Source organism: Chelonia mydas, chromosome 6, assembly GCF_015237465.2.
Source record: "Chelonia mydas isolate rCheMyd1 chromosome 6, rCheMyd1.pri.v2, whole genome shotgun sequence".
Classification (NCBI taxonomy): domain Eukaryota; kingdom Metazoa; phylum Chordata; order Testudines; family Cheloniidae; genus Chelonia; species Chelonia mydas.
The window spans coordinates 107,620,823-107,630,106 of NC_051246.2; the positions used below are offsets into that span (position 1 = coordinate 107,620,823).

Sequence of the window (9,284 nt, forward strand, 5' to 3'; positions counted from 1 at the left end):
GTGAGCTTCTGAAAATCAAGCCATTAGCGGGAGGGGGTCAACATTTTTCATAAAAACATTGAATTTTGATGAGACAAGGGATAAATATCTTACAAAAATGCATGTGAAAAAATGGTTTCATTTTCTGAGTAGTTCTTGTGTGTCTCAGTTTTACTCATCAGAGGCCAAATTCCAGCACTATTACTAATTAGTAATACCTATGAGTAGCTGCATTGACTTCAGTGGGACTGTTCACCAGAATTTATCATTACTAAGGATGGCAGAATATAACCCTAAAAATTGACGGTGCGCTACTATTTAATTCACAAGGGTGTTATGAGATTGAATTAATTAACAGCTGTTAGGTCCTTTAGGCTTCTCAGGTCTAGGGCAATACATTTTGTGAAGAACCAATGTGGTGCTTCTGATGATTGATGATGATGCAAAGTATTATTTTATTTTCCTGTAAAAATTTAATATGACTTTGAAACTCTCTTCCCCATCTGTACGTTCTCCTGGACTCCTAACACACAAAGGTTAAAAAAAAAGCCTGCATTTAGCATATTATCATTTCCCCATCTCTGTTCAACCATAGCACAGAGTGGATAACTTTAACATCCATCTCCAGCTCCCAAAACTGAAAGTTCAAGCATTGTCGAGGAGCTGCTAAGCTCTGGCTCTTAATTAAAGTAAACACTATTAAAACATTTCCATTATGACAGCTTTAACCTCCATAACATTCTGACCACATTGAAATGAGCATAGAATGCATTTTACCTTGTGGCAGGAGCTTGCAGTATAAAATTTTGCCAGCATAACGGCTGCCAATAAAAAAATATTGTGATTTTCATTACACCATACTCATTTATCACTGGGAAATGCAAGGATGAGATCTTCCATACAAGTTCAGACACATGCCCTTGAGAGCTAAAGAATGACTTTTCAATGCAATTCCAAATGCTAATATCCCCACAGGAATGCAGATCCAACAGAACATACTACACTATATAGCTATCATATTCACCTCAGTGAGTGAACACCATGCATCAGTGTGGCCTGATACTATGATTTGCTACTTTGGAGCCATGCTGCATAATCAGTATCATAGGCAATTCTTTCTTTAGGCCTTTGCCCAATTGGATTTGACATGGGAAAACATTTCCCATTTTAAAAGAAATATATATATATATATATATATATATATATACACACACACACACACAAAACAAGTAAGCAGAGACATCTCTTGTATTTTTAAACAACAGACAATTATAACAAAGAGAGAGAGAAAACATGAGACATCATGACAACAGAACAATAAGCAGAAGACTAAGAGATAATCTGTTCTACCTACATAATTCTAGCAGACCACACCTGGACCATTGGGCTCATTATGGCCACTTCATTACCAGGAGGATATTGACAAATTGGAAGGACTTCAGAGAAGATCAACAACAATGGTGAGAAGGCAGTAGAGATTGATTTACAGTGAAAGATTAGCAGAATTAAATACACACACCTTGACTAAGCATGGAGGGCATGATAAGAGAGTTTCTGAAGGGAGGAAATGCCAGGGAAGGAGAGGGATTATTTAGCGTCTTTAAAGGGGGTATAATTTTGAGATGTGGAATAAAATTAAAAAATGGAAAATTTAGGCTGAATATCAGGGGAGAAACTTATTTGAGAGATAATTCTGCTCCCCTGTGGAATAGTCTTCCAAGGGAAATGGGAAAGATCCTAACACATATCACATCTAAAAGTAGACTGGACAAAACACTAGTAGATGAATTGTAGGGAATAATCCTTCACTGGCATAGTGACGGTCTAGACCTAACAGGGATTTGGTATCTCTAGATTCTATGATAAACATTCAAAAAATGGTAAGAGTGTAAAAGAATTGAGGGGCTGTTTATGCTTGATTTGTTTGTTCTGTTTCCAGAGGGCCAGCATTCAAAATAACTCCCTGATTCCTGATAATGGAAAAGGAAAGGAGCCAGGCATGGAGGCCCAGACATAGCTGACAGCCTCATGGTTCTACAGGCACCGTGAAAGCTTCGCCACACAGCTCTGCCAGTCCACTTCAGCTGTGAGCACACATTCCCACTGTTCCAGTCCTACGCCTTGCCACATGCCAAAGATACTGAATTGCTTCAGAATGGATAGTGGTTTGGTGAGGTAGATAGCAGTCTACTTGGGATGAAGCTGAGGCCACGGCATGCATTTCATTTGTTACCTAAAGATTTGATCCTTCAAACTTGTATGCATATGCTTAACATCAAGCACTCATGTAATCACATTGAATGGGACCATTCATGTATTTAACATTAAGCATGTACATATGTATTTCCAGGGTTGGTACTTAAATGACCTACAAATTCTGCTGTTAGATGTGCACATGAAGATCCCTCAAATTGAAAAGCAGCAACAAACACACACACACACACACATTCCAGAGCAGATGATAGACCTAAAAGTTTCCAGAGACGAATGCTTAATGTTTTACGGGCCTGATTCCTAATGAATTCAATGAGCGTTGTATCAGGTCCTAGAATATTATCACCACCCAGCCCTCAACGTAATGATATAATCTAAACTCTTGCTCATGTATCTTTTATTAGAGGGAGAATTGTGGTCTAGTGGATTAAGTGCAAGGTTAGGAGCAGTAGTATTACCTCACTGATAACCAAAGAGATTTTTTTTTACTCTCTGTTGTGCGAAACTTATCATGTTGCACTAGTCTGAAGCATGGCAAACCATTTTTATATTTTAAGAATAAATAGCAGCTTTAAAACAATCATAGCAACAAAATCTTATCAAACTAGGATGTGCTCAAAAACCCTTTGATATGAATGGAACAATGTGCATCAAAGTTAATAGAGCCACGCCCTTAAGAGAAGAAAACATTGCCATATAAGCCTTCACAGACCTCTGCAAGGTCACTTCTTTCTTTTAAAAAAAAGCTCCTAATCAAGTTTTTCTTCCAAAGGTTGAGTCTTGTTGTGGTGAATTACAGAATACAACGGATGCGCCAATAATTATTGAAGTGGAAATGAAAAAAAAATCTTAATTTGCTCAAAGTACAAACAGGGAGCAATAAAAATGGTATGTTTCTCATATATACAAAAGATTTCGCATAGGCAGTAAATGCAGAGCTGAATACATTGCAAGAAATCATTCATTTGCTGAATTTTGACTCCCTTTCTGTTTGTGAATTGTCTGGGATTAGGTTGTGATTTTCTCGAATTCATGTGTTCTGATTGCTTCATTGATAATGTTCTGTGAATAATTCTTGGTCTGTAGCATGTTTTGGAGCTGTGTTTATTGGAAATATGGTTTACATAGTGTGTTTTTATCTGATTGGATGCATGTAATTCTCAGAATCTGGTTTCCAGTGTGAATATACAATTATGAATTAAAATTCACTTGTGGTAAATTACAGTGTGAGCCAAGTTAACTCCCACTGAAGTCAGTGAAAAGCCATTCACTTTGGTTGGAGTTGGATTGGAACCATATTCTTCAATATTCACTTAAAACTTGCAAGCTTCATTCAAACATCCTGTTCTTAAACACATTCACTGGACTATTCACCAAAAGAGATGTTGGCAGACAGATCTAGGAGGGTTGTTCATTATTATTATTATTATAAAATTACATGAATATTATTGTTCTTTTGAGGTCATAATCCAGGTTGGTTGTGTAGCTGTGCATTTTCAGGCTCTTTCTTTCTTTCTTAAGCTAAATCACGGCAATATTTTAATAAGTTATTTTTCTCCTATATATAATTGTTATATATTTGCAACCTAACTCAAGCTTAATGAAGCTTTATTTATGGGAATTACTTTAGTTTCTATAATAAAGTTGTCCCAGGAAAAATATTGGCACTTCTGCTATGTGGAACTAATTATTTTCCACCAACTATGTAAATAATGCTATACTCAAGATGACAACTGTGTTAATGAACATACCTTGGTCTTCTGTCCTGCTTGCTAGAATTGTACCAAAGTGTCTTCAAAGCTACACCTATAGATTGTTCAATGTCCTTTACTCCAGGTAGTTCATCTCCAGTCTTTAAGAAGCCCTTAAAGAGTAGCCTGTGCATTTCTTGAAGCAAGTTCATGGACTTTTGAGAGGTTTAAGAGTTCATAATGAATGGCTTAAAAATTCTCAAAGAACTATCCCGAAAATACTCAAATGTGGACCTTCATCTAGAAAACAGATAAATAAAATAAATATACGATTAATAAATAAGAGGGCCAAATTCTGCTCTGAGTTACACCACTGTGAATCTGGAGTAACACAATTGACTCCACTGAAATGACCCTGAATTTACAGCAGCATTAATTTAGAGTCAAATTTGCCTAGGATGTTCCAAAAAAACTTTAAAAGAATTTTTCAGAAGTGACAAATGTCTCATTTTTGAATTTGTGGTAAATGGATTTAGGCAGTTAATCAGAAACTTTCTCCAAAAATTGTCCTCTGGCAAAGATTAAAAGAATTTCTGATAAAAAGGAATTTTGTAGGAAGTTGGGCAGAGAAAGTGTGAAATGATCAATAGACAGAGGAGGAGAGAGAGAGAAATTATTGTCCACATTAATAGATTTTAATTCCAGAAAGGATTAGTATGGTCATTTAATCTGACCATTTACATCACACAAGACAAATAATTTCACTCCGTTATTCTTAAAGTGAAGGAGATTACTATTTCCTACTCTGCACATGAACAGTATTAAACCCAGTAGTTTGTGGCTGAACTGAAGCATATATATTTGAAAGACACACATCCATTACAAACACTGTGAATAGAACCTTACTCGGTGAAAAGCCCCAGTGTCTTCAAAGAGTAAGGCAGAGTAAGGTGAGGCTGGGAGGCAAATTTTCTCTCTTGATACCCCTGGAGCTATGTAGAATTCCACTAGTTGAGATGTGGCCCATAGTGGACTTTGAGGTTCAGTAGGATATGCCATGCTGGATGATCACTAGTCCTTCAAGTCCAGTATCTGATTCCACTAATGCCCTCTAATTATTGCCTCAGAGAATAGTGATTAAATTAGAAAATGACATCTGGACAAATGGGCATTGCCATTTGGGGAGGTAGAAAGAATTCCTTCCTGACTCCTATGATAATCATCGTATGCCTTGCAATATGACTTTTAATGATCCCTATTTTAGCAAACATAAATACAACTATTCATAAAATTACCATATTGGTCATAAAGTTACCTACCCCTTTTTAAAATTCAGCTGAAGTATTTGACTCTGTGACCTTCTGTGGCAATGAATCACACAGACTGATAACATGCAGTGTGAAGAATTATTCTCTCTCCTTTGTTTTACATTTACCTGCCATTAACTTCAAGTGACCCTCCTGTTGTTCTAGTGTTATGAGACAGTGTAAAAAGATGGACTGGCTAGTTTTTGACCATACTGTTCATAATCTTAAATACATTAATTAAATCCTCTCCAATGCTTCTCATTACAACACTAAGTAATCCTAGTTCTTGCAGTCTCTCCTCCTGCAGAAATCCTACCATATATGTATCTTCAGTGCCCTTCTCTGGACCTTTTTAATCTTAGAACTCTTTTTCTATCAGCATCCCAAACCAAACTCAGTTTTCAAATCAGGGCCTCCCATTGTCATATATTTTGGAAGGAAATCATTGTTACTGGTACAGTATTAAAGCACATACATTTCAATCCCTTTCTGAGATCCACTGGCACTGATCATACACGGTATGACTTCGATTATGCCTGGGTCTTACGTGGGTGTTGAGTGGGGGAGGGCACAAGGAGTTTTGCATAATGTGCGGGCATAACTGGCATCCCTGCACTTGGACTCCCTCCTAGTATCCTGAGTAGGGTGCATTGTGGAACTTCACCATTCAAAGCTCCAGATGGCGCCATACGGGGGACACTTGCTGCACCATCTCATTGCATGGTGCCGTGTGCTCCCTTGCCCACCCTCCCTTTCCCATTATCATCCTTCACACTAGGGGAGGGAGCACGCTGCACCAACTGATGGGATGCATGCTCCTCTTAAAGCTGCCTGGAACTCTGGGAGGGACTGTTTCTCCAGGAGCTCTCACTGGGATGGTGTAGCTCTGCAGCACAACCTACTCAAGGCTGTGCCTAAATCCTGCAATTAGACCTTTTACTGAAAATGGAACCCAATTGCTATATGTGTTCCATCTAATTTTCAGATGTAGAAGTCAGTTGCATATCTGAGGACTACAAGGATTTAAAGGATGAAGAGCAGAATTTCAAAATTGTTTAGGCATCTGAAGGTGTAGGTAGGTGCCTAGTAGGATTCAACCCAGGCAGTTAGGTGCCTAATCTAACTAACTGAAAATCCCACTAGGGATCTATCAACATTTTATTATGTCTAAAAACCTTGCATATCTGTCCCCAAAAGCACTTAATTCCTATAAAAGATGCCAGGAAGGCCATGTTTAAATTATAACTTTACAGAACACACAGTGTTAATGGACTTTTTAAAAGTTTCTCTAGCAAAACTGACACATGGCCATGCTTCTCAGCTGCCCCTCGATAGCTCCTTTAGGCTAGAAATGGGAATGAATTGCAAAATTCAAACCAGAATAGAACCCAGTGCTGAAGGTCCCCAAAGCTCAAGGTTATTTGTGCCTCATGTTGCATCACACGTTGAGTCCTCGATGGGTTGTAAACACATCCCTACAGCTGTAATTTCTTTTACAGCATGTTAACATGCTTATACCTCACTGTACACCTGTAGCACGTGTACAGCTCTTTCTTCTGTGCCTGCCCATCATCCTATGCATGATTAAGCAAGTATGGAGCAATCAGATCCCTGCATGTTCATGCCGAGCTGCACTATAGGTATTCACCCCTGTTGGTGACAGAGCTCTTACATTTAGGCAGTAAAATTCAGGAGCACTTTTCTCTACACCAATAGTCTATTGTAATAAAGTGTGGGACGTTTTCTGTCTTGCGTTTCAACCCCAAACATAAATTATCTGAACCACAACAGTTAACTTTGTGTATATGAAATAAGTAGGGCAAAGAGAGACCCTATGAAATAGCTGCGGTTAGTGGCTTGTTGACTGGGGGTGGGGTGAGGGAAGAAACTTGCTTTTAATCAATGTGATAATCGATGACATACGGCATCTTGTTCCTGCCTGACTCAGTTTTTTTCCCCACATGCTGCAGGCCTCGGTGACTCTTCCCCCCACCCTCAGCCCTTTGCTGGCCAGCTGGAAATTCTGTCTATTGTTTTTTTTTTAATACAGATACATTTTTAAAACAGACATTGATCTTCAAAGAAGCCTGCAATTTAACTAGGGATGGAATGTTTACAGCCGCAGTTTGTTTAGTGATGATAAAAGGCATATGCCTCTGTTACTTTTCCCCATACAGGCTGACTCCATGCACGACCCCATGATTCGACAGGCCAGCCAGCAACATGGGAAAAGCCCAGTCAAGGATCTCACGGTGTGTATGTTAAACGTGCATTTTTCTAAACTGCAACACAAGCACTCTGTGTGGCAAATGTAGTGTATGCTTCTGTATCAATGCCCCTTTTGCTAGTAATAGTTTTGGAGGTTCGCAAAGCTAAAACTGTTCTGAGTAATCCTGGGAAGGGTGGTGTTTTCTGCTCAGAGCAACTTTACGCTTCACGTTGCAGCTTAACACAGCAATAGCAGCAAACATAATTGGCATTTTTGTTGGAAGGCTACGTTGAAGCCATAGGGGTTTACAGGTTCATGCCCATCCTCAGCTCTTCAGGGAACGAGCTCCAGATTTGTATGCTGGTTAAGAAGACGCTGTGTCGCTTGACTGTGCCATTGCACCAGTTTTACATAGCTATCGTGGGACCTGCCCTGATAATGACAGGTATATCCTGGGGCAAAGCTTAAAGGAAGTTGTATGTATCATTTTGAATTCTGGAAGCTCACATACAGAGAAAAACAATTTTTATATACTAATAACCTTTTTTTTTTAAATTAAAATACCCTTTTATACTGACTTTATATAAATGCTTTACAAAGACACTGCATTATTGTTTTCTCTGTTTTACAGATGGGGAAGTGGAGGCCCAAAGAGTTTAAGTAAGACTTGTCCAGGGTCACACCAGAAGGTAGGAACGGTGGCATTTGAGAGAAATGATTTGTATTATTTTGGACCCTTCTGAGCTTCTGGCTATCCTGCCAGCATTTTGCTGAAAAATGACCTGGTTTTTGATAGTAGTAGGGACTGGAAGAGACTAGGCTCAGGTATTTTAGTCTGTATCATTTAAACACAAACCATTTTTATTTTAAATATAAAACAATAAACTCCTCCCTTGGATGTCCATACACAATATTTAGTGAAATCAGTGGGAACAGGTAACTGGGCTTTTCCGTTGACTCATGCTGTTAGCAGGGTTAGAACCATGCATAAGTCTGCTGTGTAAGTTTTGTTGCACTTGCTTGCAGAGCCCTAGAGGTGGGAAGAATTACGTGTTGTAATTAGCTTTTGCTTTTACTTATTTCTAGATATACTGTGGACTAGTAGAACAAGCACTGGTCTGGGACTCAACATAGCTGGGTTCTATTCCCAGCCGCTGACAGTGGATGATATTGGGCATGTTGCTTCCCCTTTCAGTAGCAGGATAGCGGCTTACTTTGTAAAGTGCTTGAAGACAAAAGATGAAAAGCACAATATAAGAGGTAGCTGTTATGCTTGTACAAGGAACGAACTACATCTTTCATGAGTGAAAAAGTCAGAAATCCAGACCAAGGAGTTCATCTATAAACTCGAGATTGCATTTTTAGTGAAAATTAATATAGAAACAAAAAAATTCCTCTTAATATAAGTTGTCATGAAACCCTCCACCGGCATCTTGTGCCTTGTGTATGCTGCACTGTGGCATTGCAGTGGAATGCAAGGTTTCATTTACCATTAGCCATTTACTGCAGTAGTTACGCAGCCAAGACTCCCCATGATCTTGAGTCTTAGCTGCATTAGGACTGCAGGGTCTGGCATCACATGTGCTGTACTGCTGAGACCAAATGAGTAGTTAAAGGAATTAAAGAATGCCACGGTAACCTGAACTCATCGGTTTTCTTTCCCACAGTATTTTGGTCTTAACTTTAACTTCCCAGTGTTCAACCAGCTCTAACTGTTTTATTTATATCTATATCTATCTATAAATATGTGTGTGTGTAACATATTAGAGGTGGGTTCATATTTCAGCTGGGTGAATGTTGCATATATATACACATGTATAGATATCAAGACAGATGTGGGTGTGCATGTGTACACACACACACACACTTTTATTCTTTAACAAA

At 38.7% G+C, this 9,284-nt stretch overlaps 1 long non-coding RNA gene across 1 annotated transcript; it reads left to right on the forward strand.

Annotated features, from left to right (window-relative positions):
- Positions 1-2,952: 2,952 nt before the first annotated feature.
- On the forward strand, positions 2,953-8,075 carry LOC122466205. Its single transcript, XR_006291554.1, has 3 exons — positions 2,953-3,081; positions 7,369-7,443; positions 8,032-8,075. It is a non-coding gene; the product is annotated as an uncharacterized LOC122466205 (long non-coding RNA).
- The last annotated feature ends 1,209 nt before the right edge of the window (positions 8,076-9,284 follow it).